At 40.0% G+C, this 20,020-nt stretch overlaps 1 protein-coding gene across 5 annotated transcripts in view; it reads right to left on the bottom strand.

Annotated features, from left to right (window-relative positions):
- The window catches only part of Liprin-gamma, a 354,000-nt gene extending 340,690 nt beyond the window's left edge, over window positions 1–13,310 (bottom strand). For all 5 annotated transcript variants that reach the window (XM_065236150.1, XM_065236152.1, XM_065236151.1 and 2 more), the window contains exon 1: window positions 12,360–13,310. The gene's annotated coding sequence lies outside the window, so the exon portion shown is untranslated. The remainder of the gene's footprint in view (window positions 1–12,359) is intronic.
- Window positions 13,311–20,020: the final 6,710 nt, after the last annotated feature.

Here is a 20,020-nt window from a genome sequence, read left to right as displayed (position 1 = left end):
ATCGATTTATCTCAGTAAATATGGCTCTAATCGCGAAAAGAGGGGTGTTCAGATGCTCGAAATTTTCATATCCGGATTTCCCAGTATAAAATATTCCAAAATCCTTTCGTTATCGGCTGGTAGGCCAACCAAAACTTTAAATCGATTTATCTCCGTAAAATTTCCGTAACGTTGGTAGATCACGTTTTAATATTTTAATAAATGATTGGGAAATGTTTTACACGAATGTAGTAAAAATCATGTATGTGTGTAAGGATGTATGAACCTGCGAGTAGCTTCGTTATGCAACAACTTCCTCATAAAAGATCGAACGCTCTCGTATCTTAATTGGCAAAAAGCGGGTTTGTTATGAATTCAAGGATGGAGCCTACCCGCAGACAATGTTTGCACACCATTTTTAAACGGCCAAAAATCGATCCAAGCGAATGCACGAGGAATCTCGGTCCTCATCGTTTGCATGCGAGCGGACAATTTTGTGGTTTTCTTGTTTTTGTGCAAGGTCAATTAATATTCATTTCTGCGGCATATTAATTTTACTGCTGTTTGCTGGCACTGGCGAGCATTGAAAGTGATTTGTTTGCCATTGAATTGCTAATATCGAAATTAATGGGGCGACGGCTAATTTGACATTGTGAAATTACTTCGATACATGTTATGTTGATTTATCAAATTTGATGAAAATTAGACTACAAGTTTACGGCCTGCCAATAATTTTCCTCCTTACATCAACCACTAGACTCGATTGGCACATTTCTTGCTCATTTCATAGACTGTATGCTATTTGCTGCTCTGGTATGTATGAATAAGCTACTCGAAAAACTGGGTTAAGCTTTTCCTAGGGAGTGAGTGCTTTTCCAAGGCAATTCAAAAGGTCGTTCAAACCGTATGAAGAGATTTCATACTAAATATTCTAGAATGGATCTTTCTTTTTTAGAACCAGTTCAAAAAATTGAGATTAAGTAAAAGTATGAAACGAACATGTGATTTGAATAAAGAAAAAATAAGGTTTTTATCAGAAAGAAACTGCATGCACCTGTGCTCAAATCAAAAGTAAGCTCTTCCACCCTACCGAAGCAAAATTGAAATGAATCACTGCAGTGGAAAGGAAATTCTTTTCTATGCCGTTCTTCATCGCTCACCTCAGTGTGGTACAGACAAGTTCTGGAAATGGAAAAGCTTCTTGCATTCAAATATGCAAACACAGTCTTCCGCCATCCGCCTGCATACGCCGGTAGTATCTGCAAAAGTTTAAAAACTGATCCCATTTTGCTTGAGATTTGAGCGAATGAATGAATGCTAAGGTATTCCTGCGAAAAAAAAAAACCTTCTCTGTATGTCTAAAATGCACCTATGTAGGTAGGTACCTGCCTGCAATCTAAATATGATACATTCCGGTAACGCGAGAAGCGGAAACATATCGGCGCTTCCTGCACGGCCGATGAGAGCAACTCAAAATTGAGTAAAATTTAGTTATTCGATTTTCCAGGAAACACTTCTTGAATATTAAGAGTTTACTTAGTGTACTCCTAGACTGAGTAAAATTTTGGTCGACTTTCCTCATATGCAAGCAGTTTATCCCGGAGAAATGAGAAACATTTTATTCACTCACTAAGTAACCCTAATAAAATAATACCATAAACGAAAGATAGCCCAAATGGTAGAACTATTCCACAAATAGTTTGGATGATACCCTGAACATGTCGTTGAGCAAAATAAGCATACAATTCTTATTAGGGAACCCCACTTTTAGCCATTTTGAGTTGAATTCGCCTCAGCAGCTGAGTTACTTTTATCGGCCGTGTAGCAACTCTACGATGCGCGATGCCAAGAAAAGTGGGTTGTGTTTGTTGAAGAGCAGCTCAAATGTGGTGCAGTAGAGTGTTGTACTCCATACCGATCCGTTGCACTTATATGTATATTCATAATGCACACACACACACAATGCGTCATATATCAGTGTCACCAAGAGGGAGCACTGCATGTGTTAAGCAACTGGGTACGGAAAAGTCGCATGCAAGAGCGATGTTGTTCTTCGTCGCAATGTTTAATGGATTGGGGAGTGCTTTTGAGCAAGATGAAGCGGATTTCCTCCCGTTGCAATGATTTATGGGATCCTATCGATCCTACCCGAGGGACTTATCATCATATTTTTCCTAGTAAAAGTTTTGATGAGTTTGTAAAACGTACTTATGGACTTTCTCCAAAACTGTTTGCAAAATCGATGGATGAGATATTGGCCTGGAGTTGTCATCCTGTTTTCGATATGGTGGTAAACGTAGGGAGACGCTTCAGGATAACAGGAATGTGCGTTTTTCTAGTTGCAATGTACTGACTTAGGACCGATAGGACTACTGAGGGATCATCCATAAATGACGTAGCATATGTTTGACCAATTTTAGCCCTCGTAAGGGGCATATTTTGTAGGGCGGCCGAAAAACAGTTTGTCTGGAAACCTGGGGGCTTACCCTTCAAATGCTAGCAAGGGATGTTACAAAAAAAAACATTGTGGCGGCATCTCTGAAAAATGTGATTTAGAGGTTGCTCCGAAGAGATTTTTGAAAAATACTCGATTTTTCATAGTACATATTATTTTTCTAAAGCATCAACATTTAGTGCAACCTACCCAGAGTTAACGTACACGTGCATCCATCCCGCGTGATAGAGACACGCTTTCTATAAGATCGTAGGTGCCTGGTACATTTCGAGACGTATTATTTCGCGTTTCTTTTTTGTTCCTACATGCCTCATTCGTGTCACATGTGCTGTGTCTCATGAGCTAAGCTCGGCGAGCTCCAGGGAGATCGGCAGCGTACCTACGTCCTGCGTGCATGCTAAAAGTGGCTGCTAAAGAAAACAACAGAGAACTGTTGATCGAGTAGTCCTGTCACATTCTCGTGTTGCTGGTACAACTGATTGATTTCAATCAGTTGGTATTCAGTTTTTGAGGGTTGAAAGATTGTGGTTTTATAGAAGTATTTCAAGCGGAAGATGAGTTAAACGATTACGAACCAATTACCGACGGAGTTATTTGTTACCGATCCATGCGCATGGAATTTTCATGGTTCAAAATATTGATTTAGCACCACCAAGTTCAAACGATTTCAAATCAGCTCCTGATCATTCTCACAAAATTTGTTCTCATTAGGATGCGAACTCATACTGCACTTGGCCCTTTGAAGTTTATGTGGGAATTGAAAAATTGAACGTTAGGATAATTAGTTATTAATTGATTAGGCAGATCTGACATGGTTCATTTACTACTCAGCAGACAACATTGGAATAATAGGAAAACAAAACGAGGCTATTATGTCATAAGGGCAAGATGCAGTGTGTTGCCCTGAAAACAGCCGATTAATCCTACCAGCAAGCTATCAACTTGGAAATTAATTAATAACAAATTTTCTTGACATTCAATTAAAAACAAAGTTGTAGCTGGGAAATTTTCACGTAAGAGGGGGGGGGGGCTCTGATGGACAACTTTTCCATAAATCATTATGGTGTAGGGCTAGAACGATGAGGACAAAAAATACACTTTTCTTATAGTAATTCCCATATAAACTTCAAAGAGCCAGTGCAGAATCAGTTCGCCATTAAATTAGTTCAAATTTTGGGATCAGCCTGATTTGGATCCGATCGATCTTGGTGGATCAAATTGATAGGTATTTTGCAGCTGGCAGAGAACCAATAGCTCGGAGGGCCCTTTAAAAAAACTTCGTTGTTGAAATTGATTCGTGCCGACATCACTAGTTAATTCAAACATGTACTTAAATTTGAGAACTGTTCAAATACATTTAGATAAAAAGCATGGTGTGTTCGTTCCAAGTAGTAATCAACCTGAAAATATGATGAGAAATAAGAAAACTGGATTGTAAATTTTGGGATGAATTCAACATATTTGTCACACTTAACGGTCAGTATCTGAATCGAAAACTATGTTTTCCAAAATGTTTATTTAGTAGGCTCAATATCTTTGAAAGCTCTGCGGAGCCGAAGGACTAAACAAATATTACAATGGAGATCTAAATCGATTTCCTATATTTTTGTTTGTGCTTGCAACGCATCGAATCTCGACAGATCCGCAAACCCTTTCTGCCGAGGATGCTGATGTACGTTTTTGCATGATTTATCGGCCTTTTGAGGGCACGTCCATTATCACCACCTCTTCATGCAGCACCTCTACCACTTCCTCTGTTGATTTGCTGGTGCTGTCTGATAATGCACCTACAGCCACTACACCAGGGTACGAACTGCTATCCGAGTTGCAAGGAATTTTGTGGTTCTTCGAGAAACTTCGTGGTACTTCAGGGAACTTTGCAAAAGTTCAGGAAACTTTCTTGAAGTGCAGATTTTTCTTTAAAGTTCAGCTAACTTTGTAGAAGCTCACCGAACTTCAGTGAACTTCGTAGAGTTTCATTGAACTGCTTCGGTAACTCTTCTTCTTCGTACCTGAAAAAGTTATAAGACAACGACACTTCATACACCTCGCAGCTCGTAATTGACAGTATGGGCTGAATGAGGCTATTCATACTGTCGCTAATGTGATTAGTAACACTTATGCTTCGTTTGACTCTAATGTTCCGTTAACTGTTTTCACTAGAACACTGTCCTGATTTTGAATGTTTCTTTGGTATTATTATTATATTTTGTTTAATGCATTAAGACCAACATATGTCAGATGAATCATGAGCTAAATTTAGTGAAATTATTTGAAGTTCTGAGATCATGGAAAAGTTCAGAAAACTTCGTAGAAGTGGGAACTTTATATAAGTTTAGGTATCTTCGTAGAAGTTTATTGTTTAATGGCAGGGAACCTCTTTATTATTCAGGGACCTTTTTTATAACTTCAGAGCTTTGATGAAACCTCATAGACTTGACATAGTTCAGAGAATTCCGCTCAAATTCATGAAATTTCGTGCGCCGAACTTTGCGAAAAATTAACCCGAAACGTAGACGTGAAGCAAGCTTTGATGAAGTTTTGTGGACTGCGTAATAATTCGAGGAGCTGCGTATAACTTCATAGAAGTACAGGGCATTTTGGAAAAGTTCAGGAAATTTCGTAAAGATAGAAAAGTTCAGGGATCTTCGTTTCAGTTTAGGGAACTACATAGCAGTTTGTCAGAGATCTTAAAAATCTCAATGAAGTTCCTTTTGGACCATTGTTTAATTTCAAGGTACTTTGAAATTTGAGTAAATTTTCTAAAACTTAAGGAAATTTTGTAGATGTGCAGGAAACGTTGCATAAGTAACAGGATATTCTTTCAGATTGCTCCTTAGACAGCCAGGAAGTTTTAAAAGATCAGCATTTGTTGATGTTCTTCTGATCTGAATTACAAGTTACTAAAAAAAAGGATGACTTAAGAATGTGCTTCAAATGGATAGATCAACTTTCAACACGGTATTTTCCAAATTTAAACCATACACTCTAGCAACATGGTGATTTGATTGGTTGATCTGTTGCAGGTTGTAGCAATGGCTGTACCACTTTCTGGTTTGTTGTAGCGAGATGGTGGCGCTTGCTGGTCACTTTGTGGAATTGGTGCCGATACTCAGTTGCTTCCTTCTGACACTGTTGGTATACAAAGGCAAGGTCGCCCATTATCTAACCGAAAAGGTTATTTCTTCTTAGCGATTACGGACATCGACGCGAAAACGATGCCATCGAAACCCGCAGAACAATGGTCAGCGGAAGCCACCTAGATCGTACCGTGCAAACCAGAAAGCGAAAGAAGGTCGGTGGACTTGGTGATATTAATAATTGGAATGGTAAATATATCACTACACTGGTCTACACGCTCATCTGAGTTAAAGCCAACGATGCCCGCTCATGTCATTATTTTGCTGCAGCTATTTCAAGATAAACATTTCAAAAGGTCCTATTTGCATTGAACGATTCTCTTCATCGACTTTCTCTTCCATTAATAACTCAACTTCAAAAGCATTCCCTGCTGTGTTCAACGTTCTAAGCACAAGATATGAACTGCTGCTATCAAATTGTGTGGCAAAATTAGTACCAAATGCATTTGCGTAGGCGTGGTTATCAAAAGAGAAAGTCGATGAAGAGAATCGATCAAAGCAGATAGGATCATTTGAAATGTTCATCGAGATTTAGCATAGATCACGCCATCACCCAGTGGGTCACCGCTTCTGTTAGAGAATTTATCTGAATGCTCGATCACATGAGGCACATTAAAAAAATCTGAACATTTTTAAAGTAATGGTAACAAAGTACAAGTGAAAGCGTAAATGTAATACGCCAAGAAAAAAATGTTCTGCAAAAAATTCTTCCACCCATTGAATTATCATAACATTGCTGCATTCGTAGTATTCCGATATAATCTATTCAAAATACGTAACATCCCATCTAACAATGTATACCAGTTGTGTTGCCGATGAATGGTTAAATTACCTTGAAAATGTGTGAACGTCTTGCAACGGTCAAATCCCCGTACTTAACAATACCGATACACTTTTTGTAGAATTTTTGTCCATTCTATATTTTGAAAATTACGTGTCAAAAGAGGTTAGCCATGCAAGTGCAGTTAAGTGTTGAACCGGAAAAATAAACAATGAATATTCTAATTGACCGGCAAATTAATGGCTTTTGCTATTAGAGGATTTCAAGAATTTAAACACTGCAAATATATGCTACCTTTCCTCTAAAATATGAATGGTTTGTGCAAACGCAAATGAAATGTCGGTCAAAGCAACCAAGTTTCAACAGCCTGTATTTCGCTTACCTACACCTTCCAGAACTTCGAGCTCTGCAGTTCTAGCATTAATCATAGCCCATGAGATGTGACACATGAGATCAGCGCGAGCCTCGCGCACGCCAGGATTTTTGGGTGTCGCATTTGTTTCTCGCTCGTATCTTATTCTCGCGTGTCTCTTTCTCGCTCGTCACATGTTGTTTTCGTTGCGACGGGAGACGGTTTGTTAAGAGTCTCGGCAGCACATTTTTGCACACACGAGGAAAATGTAACTCTGAACCTAACCCTTTCATATGTTTTACAAGTTCCTTGAGGTCCTTACTTTAAGATAAATATTTGTCATGGGCTGCTAGATGCTGATTTTTTTCATGACATCAAAAGTAGGTATCGAAATATGACTTATAGTTGAGTAAGTACAGGCTAAATATTGGTGCCATTCAAAACCGCAAAATATATATGATTTATATGGAGAAATAATCATGTAAAGAAATCAAACTTTTCATATTTTGAATAAGATTTTTTTTTGTGTATCGGTAAGTAGGTCAAGCTTGATCAAGAGTCCAGCTAGAACTTAAATGTATGGTGCTAAAAATCTCACTAATAAGGCAATTAAAATAATAAACAAAAACTTAAAGGTATGGAAATTTGAAAATATTATGCAAAGCTTAGAGGTTGAGAAGAAGAAGTATTTTTGGCAATTAAACTAAAAATCGAATAAATCATTATCTACTTACGTATCTACTTAGACCATCAAGTTATTACTCTTATTATGTATAGAATTTTGCATACATTTAAGTTAAGAATATAACTTATGGACGACGAACATGATTCGATTCCGTTTTATTTTGGTGGCACAATCAGCAAAGGCGTCAAAGCATCGTTGGAGCTTCTTTGTTATTTCACGAGGCATCCTACCCTTGACGGTTATTGCGGTATCATCTGCGAACAGGAAGAACACCCAACCGTCTCCGAGGGGAGAAATGTCAGAAGTGTAGATGCTGTAAAGCAAAGGGCCCAACAGATTTCCTTGCGGAACTCCTGCTGGGATAGAGAACGTGTTTGAAAGGCACTAATTCAACGATACCCTGAACGACCTTGGCTGAAGGTAGTTACGGGTGATTTTAACAAGATGCAAAGAAAAGTTGAAGTTACGAAGCGGATATAGGACAGACTGTGGTATTTTATCCCTTTCTTGACGATGGTCGCAATACCACCCCCTCTGGAGCTGGTACGATCAAGCCGAATGATGTTGTAGTCCGGCAACCAGCAACTGTCGCCGGACTTGAGGTGGGTCTCGGTGAGGAGGCCTACGTCGATGGTATGCTTGCGGAGGAAGTCCGCAAGGTCGATGGTTTTTGCTCTTAAGGAGCAAGCGTTCCACATGACTATGCACAGTGGTTTAGACGCCATAATGCATAGCCAGTTTCACGATAGTTTCAAACTGTTCGTTCTTGTTGGTGCACTTGCGGAAAGCGCTGGTAACATGGACGTCCATCGAGTACATACCTCCTAGCGTTGGCGGTGTTCTCCAGGATCCAGGGGGAAGTGGAATTTGTTCACCGGGCGTTGGTTGGGTGGGGGGGGGGGGGGAGCGGGTTGCACTCGCGGTCGCTGGTTGATTCGAAGAGGTGGAAAATCGCCTGGCCCGAAAGTCGCGGACTTATTTTTCTTACGTCCTGGTTGGCTGGTGGTCAATGCATCCTTTCGGATACGCTTGAACTCCTCACGTTTGTGGCATTGCCTGTCGGAGCCCTGATGAGCACCACCACAGTTGACACACTTGATAGCCTCAGGACTGGGCAGTCGGTGGAGGCATGGTCCTTGGTGCAGAAGCTGCAGCATGGGTTGATGTTGTAATTTCGGGTGCCGTGCCCGAAGTTGAGGCAGCGCTCCCTGGCGTCGTTAGCATTGGAGCTCAGTACGGAAAACAAATCTCGCGTCACTTTTCAATAGGTCCTATCTACATTGATTGATTCTCTTCATCGACACTCTCTTTTGTAAATAACTCGGCTTCACAAATGTTTCCTACCGTCTTCGTCGAATTAGATGCTAGATTGTTGCTTCTTCCATCGAAAATATCCGGCCGTGGCGATTCAAAGTTGATCAAGCTGGATCAAAATAATTTGTACCCATGCTTCCAGTTTGATTACATGAGCATTTTGTGTGGTCGTTGGTTCTGAATATGGACAGGCATATGAATTCTATTCCTACTCTTTACTGTAATAAGATTGGTGGCCCTGAAAAGAGCCGTTTTGTTGCCAAAGTTGGTGATGATTTAACCTCCGAAACCAAACAGAGTGCGTCTCTGTCACTTCAAAACGTAGATGACATCCATGGCCGCTTACGCTTGGCGTGTTTATTGAAGGTGACAGCATCACGGATCTCATTTTTCAGGAATATCTTCAGCTCACCTCGTAAATCAGACCGGAGATACGTCAGACACCGCCACGGCGAGCCAGACGACGGATGGTGGTTATGTCGAAGAATTTGCGTTTGGTTCTGAATATGGCGATGAATGTGCAAAATATTACGCAATTCCATCCTCCCTATTCGCACGTGCCCGAGGATTGGAGGCGAATGCCACTTCGACTTGTTTCGTCTACTTACTACTCTCTGACGACTGTGCTGGGGAAGCAGCATATGCATGTAGGTAATTGGTGGATTTGTTAGTTAATTCGACGCGTTTGGACAATGCTGGACATTTACCAGATTTTCAATAGTTTCTTGTTGAAAATCAACATTCCGAAGCATTGTTATCGATGCGTAGCCAAATTGCTGATCGATTGGTGATAAAATTATTGAAATTTGACCAGGGCAGCTGAGTTATTAACGTTCAAAATCTTCCTTAATTTGTTAAATGTTCCATTTTCGGTTTTCACAAGGTGTACTGCCGGTAATCGCAAGTCAGTCCCATCTGAATTTTTATAAATTTTGAGTTAGCATCATTATCAGTTTATCTTTCTATGTTTTTTGAGATGTGCTATTGAAAAAAGGTGGTTTGTTCAAGAAAAATGAAAAACAATACCAAGTCAAATTGTCCCTCAGCGAAAAGTAACCGCAAGTCAGTCCCATTAGAAAAAATATGTTAGAAATGTTAGACAACACATCGCATCATGAGATTTGTTTAAAGACAGATTTGCCCACTTCCCCTATGGTATCTGGAACATGTCCGGATGTGGCCAATATAGTTGTTACGATACTCAGTTTGACCGCCAATCGATATGGCTTTGAATTATCATGTGATTTGATGTATCGCTTGATGGATTTTGATTTAAATGGATTTACCACACCCCCGGGGGTACCTTACATGTCCGGGTGTGGCCAACATGGTGCTGTTCACTCATTATGACTCTTATTGATCTTATTTTTGAATTCTCATGTGTATTGATTTATCGCATGGTGGGTTTGGCACGTTTATGAAAAGCTCTGGTCTGATGAAGAGCCATACTCACCGGAGTATGTTTCGGCCATTGCTCTGGAATCAGCGAAACAAATCCAGAAACATTCAATAACGTTCTATGGGACCACGGTATCTTTCTACTGTTCAATACTGTGCTAAACTAATGCAGCATCGTCATGGAATTGTGACTGACTTGCGGTTATTTTTCTCATTCACGTTAAATGTAATCGCAAGTCAGTCTCACTCAGATTTTGGCCATAAAATAAAAATTTTACGATATTTTTTCAATATTTTTGAGTAAACATAGATGCATTCTATCACTTTGTACGTTTATTTTTAAATTTATCCCTCCAACATAAGTGTCAAATCAGAAAACTTGAAAAATCTTTGAACGCCGTTTTCCCATTTCCAGTTTTTTACAGATGGGACTGACTTGCGATTATGGGCAGTGTTACTACAGTAGCCCCATATAAAAATCAAAGACGTAGTCCTACGTCAAAAATATGGCGAAACAACAGGCAGATACAAGGAGGAGGTAGTTATCAAACAAATGCAACCAGTTAGTACCTAACCACGACTGCTGACACTGGGAAGCTACTGCAGGTCTATTGCTGCTACTACTATCGCCGGTGGGCATTTTAGGTCGAGTCCTTCCTATTTTTCAGATTGTAGCATTACCCGAGTAGCATGATGATATTGCAAACAAGATTCATCTTCCACTTGCCGGTTGGATACTTGGTTTCGGCAAACGTCTGCCAGAATGACGCACGGTAGAGAACTGTCTTCTCCTGGATGGACAACTTCTGCCATCAGTCACCCTTCTCCTTCTCGTGGAGTGGCTAATCTTCGAGTGCCATTTTCTTGAAGCGGATGACCGGCAACCAGCTTGTTGAATAATATATTGGAATTAAGTTTCACGACCTTTTCCGTCCTTGACTTGAAAATGTAAACACACAATCTCAAAAATCAGGTTTGCCAAACTCATGGGTTACTGAGACTGCTGACTTGATTGCCACACTTCAGTACGTTCGGTACAACGCTTGACCTAGCTTCCGGCACAGATTGGGATGTACAGAGTTGAATACCCCTTGAAGAAAATATTTTTTTTTATAATTTAATTTAATTTAAATCATTGAAACAAATATTAACACTGATTTTTTTGCAAAAAAAAAACAAAGATGAAAAGATTTGTTTGAGCAAAATCACTGACTTCAATTTGGTAACCCTGTTCAACATCCACCTAGACACGCACCAATCCGATTGGGAGTTTATTTTGTTAGACCAGACTAGGTTTAGGATCCGTTGAGAGCCACCCTAACAAACTCGGCGGTTGGATTTTGTTACAACCATCAACGTCTCGTGTCTACACATTTATTGATCGCCCGAATTCACTGCAACCTAGGGATGTGCCAACCCAAGTTGAAGCTTGATTTGTGTTAACTATATAGGGCCAAAATCATGAGTAATTTTCTGTTAAGCTAGCAAAAATGCCACATCAATCATTTGAGGTTAGGTTAAGACTTATACTTAATTAAAGAGACTGTCAACCTGTGGCTGGCACATCTCCGATCAATCATTTATTTGAGCAACCGAAAGCTCGCAACTCTATCTACAATTTGATTTATTAACAAATATCCTCAAACTACACCGATTAATTAAATTGTACGAGACTTCATGAGAAAAATCATGCTTTTAAAGTGATGAGAGAGGATTCGGAATTCCCTTTGGGATTCCCTGATTTTGCTGGATTGAAATTTAATTTTATGAGATTTTTAATTTTCTTCAAAGGTAGTCGACGCTTTTAAAGCAAAATCATTCCCTTATGCAAGAAATCAGCACTCCAATATGAAAAGTCATTTGCGAACATTTGTTCAGTTAGAACATTTTCCGACTCCAAAATCTCTACGATTTAGGATATTGATTTTTTTTATTAGTCACAGGATTTGTGTATTGTCCCGGAAGCTTGCATCTGTGATTTCACCTGAAATCAAATCTGAGTTCCGGATTAATTCACATTGATAACTGATCATTTTTCCAAGCCCAAGGGTATGGAAACAAATTAAAAGCCCTAGATTTCAGTGGTTGTAGCGGTAAAATTTGTCTTTGGGTTCATTTAATTGCTCGAGTTTCAGTATTCTATTTCATTTTGGGAGAAAGTATGAGTGTATTAACTTCTAGGTATGAACATTGAATATTTAATAGAACTTATAAATGAAACAAGACTAACTAATTCTCATAAAATCATAACTTACCAATTCCGCTGCTATGATCTAAACAAAATTAGTCCTGTATGTTCATCTGCCTCCCTGCATATGAGTCGTAGTTCATGCGTTATTCTTCCTTGAATTCAAGTGTCGGTAGCTTATAATTGTATAAATTTTCCCTTAATTGTACACCGAATTCACAAACACTCTTCCCCAGCTTCCCGCTACTTGAGCTGCATACTGCAATTATCCACGAAAATTTGCAATTCGCCGATCTCACTATCTTCGGAACGACTAGCTAGTTTCTCCTGCGAAATTCACAGTAAAAGAACACTGTTTTCTCTGTCGATACGCCAAACAGCTCTCGCACACAAACACACACACACTTATACCGACGCACGCCAACACTTGGTCGAACTTCAGGGAAGCGAATCCTCCTTCCACTTGCGCTATATGTGCAATGCGCTCGCAATAGCCCGCTTCTTGCCCGGCCTCCCTTCGGCTCACAACATCGCATTCCGCCAGCACATCCTGCCTGGCACCAGAAAGAGAGAAGCACCACCAACACTTTCCGTTTCCTTTGCACCAATTACCCACTAGGACTCCGCTACGACGGCGTCGACGAAGGAGCCTATTCAACTTTCACCCGAAACAACAACCGCTGCCAATCCTTCTGCTTCTTCTTGTTGTCGTTGCTATTCTCCTGCTCGCCAACCTCGGCAGGATGGGTGGAAGGTGGTTGAATTTTCACCACCCACTCTTCGAATCCAACCTGCGCTTCACACACTCATTCCCTTCGGCTGCTGCTGCCGGACTGCACTGCGACCGATATGCGTTCCCCCTGGGGTGGGGTGGTTCATTCAAACAAAGCGGGCGCACGGACACTCCACCAAATTCACATTTCCACCTTTCCACCTATTCCTCTGTTTTCTGTGTGTCTCTTCTGCGGGGGAGGAGATCTTGCGGAAGCGAAACACCGATTCGACTCGGACCGCGATAAGAATGGAACTGACGGCGACCGATGACGTTCGGGAACTGTTGAGCTGCCGCTGGTTGACTCTTTGTGGTGGTGGGTGATGACGACGGATTTTTTGAGAGCGAGAGGGAACTCACAAACACTCGAGAGTTGACAGTGGCATTGCAATGGCAAGGAGGGTACCCTTTGTGTAATCAGTGCGCTCCTGCTCCTGCTGACTTGCTGATAAGGGGAAGGTGCGAGGCATGCGCGAAACGATGCCCTGGTCTCGTCGGTCGGTTATCAAAGAATTTGGTTTGCATCCCGGGAAAGGTGGGTGATGTCAGAATGGTTGGGACTTTGTTTCTGACGTTGACTGGCAGAAGTGACTCAAGTGACATTGTCACTGGATTTATTTGATAAACATTTTTTTTTTTTCATTAAATGGAAAAGTTTCACCGGGTAATAAAAAGAGTTAGGGACTGTTCTCAAATTACATCATGCAAGGGAGGGGTTCTTGAAATGTGTTTTCATAGAAAATGTTTGATTTTTTTTTCACATACAATTTATTCAGTTAAAATGAAGAATTCTCATGGATGAAGAACTGCCAAGGCGTTGGTAGGAGAAAAACCTCGAGAAAGAACATTTTAGTCTGACTCTTTACTGGTTGTTTGAGGAAACATCATCGTTGAAGGATTCGATGTTAAGGCAGAGAATGTAAACAATGATTTATATTTAGTACAAATAAATAAAAATGTATGACCTATTATGTGCTAACGTCGTGATATTTATGGAGATCACAGGGAATGAAATTCTTAGAAAATTCCTAGATGTTCATGAGAAGAATATGAAGAGAATTCAGAAGATGATTTAAAGGAAATTTAATGCGATCACCTAGGTTATGCTGAGGAGAATTATTGAGAATTCTTAGTTGTTTTTAAGCAAAATTTCAAGGTTATTCATAATCGTAAAGTTAAAACTTTTTAGCTCTAAAATAAATTATGAGTAAAGAACAAAAATAATTAATAGAATTATGGCCATGCAGTGAAGTATTTTTAGGAATTATTAGGCATTTTTAGTATTGTTTAGTGAATTACGAACATGAGTGCTGTTGTCGTTAAAGACACAGATCAAAATGGCACTAACTTGATCAAAATTGTGGTGTTAAAAAACTTTCAATCATATATAATCGTACATTTGACCATTACCAACAGTATGTTGAGAGACATATCTTAATAGTTTGTAGCGCACGACTCGCAACCTGCGAGATTTCGACCACTGAATAATCTTTCTGTCTCAAGAATTTAAGCTTATGCGCCACCTCCGAAGAGAACCACTCGTCGAGGTTTGATTTGTCCGGCAATAAACCCAACCTCAGAGTGGGATTATGTATGGAAGAAACCGAAATTTAATTTGGAAAAACATCATTTGATTGTACTGTAGTTGAGTTATAAGTTTTCGTGTAATTGTGCTATAGTGGATTGCCTCAAGGGAGCCTGGTTCTCTGAGTTCGGATGTCAGACTTTCGACGTGTATCGAGAGTCTAGTCACCGTGGGCGAGTTTGAACCCGGTTCGGCTGGCGAATACCGGGGGAAAATGCTGATAATGTGTCCGTTGCGAGTATTGGTCTCTGAAGGATGCCTCGCTGGATACGCTCAAGACTAGATAGGAGGTAACTCGTGACCGCGAACAGTTCCTGGGGACAAAGGTAATTGCTATTAGATAGTTTAGCAAACAGTGACAGATAGCGGACATGAAGATCCGGTGGAGGTTCCGAACAAAGAGTTGTTAGGGTTACGGTATGTAATGTGGGTCTAGTCCTTTCATTCGGCCTATCACGCAAATAAATAATTAATTAAGGAATATTACACAAAAAATAAGGAAAATATTGATCACTGATGATTGATAAATGTGTACCACACACAAATCAATTTATATCACAACATTTCAATACATTTTCAGCTCTCGTAAGTAATAAAACTGGTTGAGAATATCACTCTGTTCGGAGTTTTTAGCCGCCATGACTTCTAAGGTTAAGATGGGAAGGTTGCACTGACGATCATCAAATGGCCTGATTATGGCATTTATTGAATGGAATTACCTGATAATACACACTAGACGTAAAACTCACAGTTACTGTTTGAATATTTTATGTTTATTTTAATTGTTTAACAACGTTTTCACAAGTAAATCATGGACCCAACTTTAGGGACACATTTCTTTTCTATGTTCCTAACTTTGGCCCATGAAATTCATTTGACAGCATATAGCAATAAGAGTAACGTCAACAATGTGGTTTGCATTTGGATGATAAGGAACGAACAGGAAGGGAGATTTTTTCTGCCAAATCTGTATAATGAACATCACAATGTTTTGATTTAGATATTCTGCGGTCGAAAGACGATAAGCGAAATTTTTAATTTTTAATTTTTAACTTGAGTGATTTAATGTAGTTTTCGTAAAATTTTCTCTAAGAAATGTTTTGAGGAATGAAGAGTATTAAGTTAACAGTGATAGTGATAAAAAAAAATACATAAGAAAACGTTACCAAGAGCGTTTTTTTTGAGAATCAAACAGGATAGGACGAAGTTGCATCCATAAATAGACCCAATTTGGGGACAATAGACCGATATTACATACATTTCCCTGGTGAGTTTTTGTCTTAAAAAAAGTAAGTTTTTCAACTTTTTGCGGTTCCTGATAGCAAACGACATGATAAGCATATCTAAGCATACCATTTAGCAGTAGAATATCGTTTGCAGGTAAATTAATTGATGAGTTATGATTAAAAACGTAATCTATGGCTGCATATTAGACCGAGGTTAGGGACGTATACCTTATATCGTAGACAAATGGTTAGTTACAAATTCGCTGTTGTCGTCGTTGTAGGCACCGTCGTAGGCGCAGTCGTTGTCGCCGTAGGCAGTACCATTTGTGTATTTAAAATTAAACATCATCCGCTGAAATTCTATGAATTATCGTGTATCTCTGTTGTTCATTACATACCGTATGCGTGATAATGTTTGCACCATCGTACAAATAAAGGTCCCGTTTCACCTGTGCATACAATGCCTTGGTTTTCTTTGCATGCACGTAACCTATAGCTCATACCGTAGTAGGCTGTGTATGAAAGAAAATGATTTACTTTGTTGACAGTTGCACCGTGAAGAAGTGGCAGCGTATTCGTGATTTGTCCCACGCGCAAATGTCGAAACAGACATTTCAATCGCCGTGGGAGTGTCCCGGTGGACCGTCAAACGGGTTTTAGACCGAGAAAAGAAAGGACAACGATGTGGTGAAGGTGGCCACAGGTCGTCCGAGGTCAGCTCGGGTTCCGAGGGTAATTGCTGCTATCCAAAGGAAGATTTAGGTGAATCCTGTGCGTTCAATAAGGAAAATGGCAAAGGAACACGGGATCAGTGACTTTACGGCACCGAAGATCGTAAAGGAAGATTGCGGGGCGAAGTCGAGGGCACGGAAAAAACTCACATGATTACCAACCGCATCCGGAAGCTACGAGTCGAACGATGCAAGAAAATCTTGAACTTCCTTAAGCGAAAAAATCCAGTAATCCTGTTCACCGACGAGAGCATGTTTACCGTCGATCCCGTATCAAATTCCAGAACCGACCGGTATATTAGTTCTTAGTTAGGCCGACGAACTCAAGAACGTGTATCCGAGTACAGCAAGCTTCAAACATTGACCCGTACCTGGAGAGAAATGGATCCAGACTACATTATTAGACCATTATTAGAAAGTATAATTGAAGGATCCCCCCAAATGCCTCCAATGTTCATCAAATTCCTAAATTATAGATAAAAATGGAATGATCTCCTCAAAACTGATCTACTTGACTGTATCTCTGTTGTTCATTATATACCAAGCGAAAACTTAATCATCTTTTTCACCCTGGATATCTTTTGCTTATGTCGTTTTCGTTTTTGCGGTGTAGCACCGGTGTAGTGTAAGCAGGAATAAGCGCGAGTCTTTGACAGCTCAACATCATTTGTTTGTAAACAAAGGTGCATCCTATATCTACACCCTAAAATATTTCGGTGTACGGCAGTGTAGCACCGGTGTAGCTACACCGCAAAAACGAAAACGACATTAGTGAGCAGAATATTATGGGTTTAATCCCAAGCTCTCCCACAACGGAATAAACCGACATAGTTGGGTTCCATGCATTTCGGAAAGGTTGTATGCGTGATCCAGTTTCGTAGACATTTTTTTTTATTATTATAATCACTGGGGTGAGATTTGAACTCGTAACTTTGGTGAGAGAGGTACGGATGCTAACCACTACGCCGGAGTCGTCCCCCTTTTGGAAGACATTGTTGGCTGCTTTCGGGGACGTCTCTTCATTAACGACTTGGATAAGTAATACGTTTATTTAGACAAATGTGGCGTACGCCTGATCCAGTTTGGAAGACATTGTTAACTACTTTCGGGGATTTTATTTCATTGTGATAGCTACTTGTAACTGATAATCGTTGGTCGTAGCTTCTTGTGATGTAAGGGGCACGGTGGCCTTAGAGAGACCGTTTTTGCTTACTGAGCAGAAGATCATGGGTTAGAACCAAGCCCCTTACACTTTTGTGCGTAATGAAATCCGGGTACGTAAGGGGTTTTCTGTAAACTAGTTGAAAAACGCAAATATTAAATAAGAATATCATATTAAACAAAGATGAAGAGCCAGGTAGGCTAATCAATTAATATGATAAATCAATGTACCACCATAATCAACAGAAATAAACATAATTTTACTACTACTCGTTGACGGCATTCTTGTAACGAATTTTGGAGGATACAGACGTTGAGAAGGAGCAGCAGAAACAATAACAGCAGGATTGGAAGCAGCCGCAGCCGTGGGAGCTGCACCATTAATTCGTGTAGCCGTGGCCGAGGCTGGAAACCTCGGTCCGATCACGACAAAGGCGTAGTTGGTACGATAGTTTAAGTATAGTGGATTGACTGAAGAACTGAAGAATTTTTTTGAAAAATAATTGCCATTAATTACAATTACCATGAACTGATGGATGGTAGATAAGAATTGAATGATGACTGAAGAAATTTTGTAAAATGATTGCTATGACCTGATGGATGGTAGAGTATGCAAACAAAATTGTTAAAATTACCTGATGAATGGTAAATAATAATTGCCTTTACCTAATGGATGGTAGATAAGAATTTCCATTACCTGATGGATGGACTGAAGAAATTTTGAAATAGTTAGAATTGTCATGACCTGATGGATTAGCAAAATTTGCTTTCTTGACACAAATTAATTTGAACCAAATAACATCAGCACTTAAATCAGTGCCAACATCTCAAATTTCAGTTAGCCTACAGTTTCTCACAAATAAAAGCCCACCCCTCCAAATTAACAGTGCTAGGAAACATTCATCTACCTGAGGATGTCAATAATTTTCATGAGTGAGCCTTTATTCTTGAGAAATCAACGGCCATTGTTTACAAATGCAATTACACCCTCTTTGAAATGTTGGCAATGGCCAAATAAATAAAGTCGGTCAACTGCAAACACTGTAATACTTACGTCAAAAAATATCTTGACAAATAGCAGGCCAAATAATGATTTTGTAGTATTTGGCCAGATAATTGTTGGTCAAAAATTTGACAACCCAAGTAACAATTTGAGTTTTATGAGGGTTCTGTAGATAATGACTTGTACTTGTAGAATGCTTCAAAACCTCGATAAAACTAGCAATGATACTTGGGAAGTGTAATGGCTTCGGTAAACAAATAAGGCAAATAGTATTATTTGGCAATACTTATCGAGTGAAATATTTGGCGTGTGGGTAAACAGAATGATTTCAGCATGAGGATCCTACCATCGGACGATATCTTTTTTAACCTTCCAAAGGCTCTCTAGCGTCGATCCAGGCGGATGCCCACGAGTCTTTGAAAGCTTTGTCGACCCATTATTTCAGGTCTGCAGCTGGTACCGCATTGATTGTGGTATGCCGTGGACTGCTTGCCGGAGGCCGCCAGGTGGTCGGCTTCGACGTTGCCACCATCTCCATACTGACCCGGGATCCAAACAAAGGAAGCCTCCCTCGCCTGTGGTATTCTCGTTCAGGTCTATTGCTTTATGGCAGTATGCAATATCTTGATTGCCTGATTGTATTTAGAGGCTAGTTATTTATTTAGTTGGTCCTGGGATAGACCTAAGAGGAAGAGGAGACAATATGGGGCATTTTTTAACCAATTTTCTGTCAAACGCGAACCAGCGTCTGATTGGTCGGGTGAACGTATAGAAACGCGGTAATTTTTACAACAGGGAATCTATTGTATTTTGACAGTCGACTGCGTCACCCATAATGAAATAGTTTTTGCACGGTCGTTTCCGCGAGAGAAGAAGAACAAATTACACACAAAAAGAAGTCAGTTGTCTCCTCTTCCTCTTAGGGATAGACATGTGATTTCAATGCCGTATGTCAGTTTTGAGTTTATAATGGCCTTGGCCTTGCCTGATCTTGCAGCTGCCATTTGTCTCGTCAAAGTGTTTCGAAAAGGATAATATCCTATTAAATCCTCCTTTAGCTCAGTCGGGAAAGGTGCAGCTACAAAGCAAGACCATGTTGGAGATGGCTGGGTTGGATTCCTGGTCCGGTCTACGATTATTTTGTGTTGGAAAATTTCTCGACTTTCCTGGGCATAGAGTAGGATTGTACACAATTAATCATTTCGTCCAACCATTTTCCACAGAGATGGCGCTGTTCCGCTGGTAGGAAG

This window comes from Ochlerotatus camptorhynchus, unplaced genomic scaffold (assembly GCF_037179485.1).
Source record: "Ochlerotatus camptorhynchus isolate MF236.1 unplaced genomic scaffold, CSIRO-AGI_Acam_v1.1 ptg000530l, whole genome shotgun sequence".
Lineage (NCBI taxonomy): Eukaryota > Metazoa > Arthropoda > Insecta > Diptera > Culicidae > Ochlerotatus > Ochlerotatus camptorhynchus.
The sequence above is the reverse complement of the archived record's forward strand: the minus strand, read 5'-3'. Positions and strand labels throughout refer to the sequence as shown.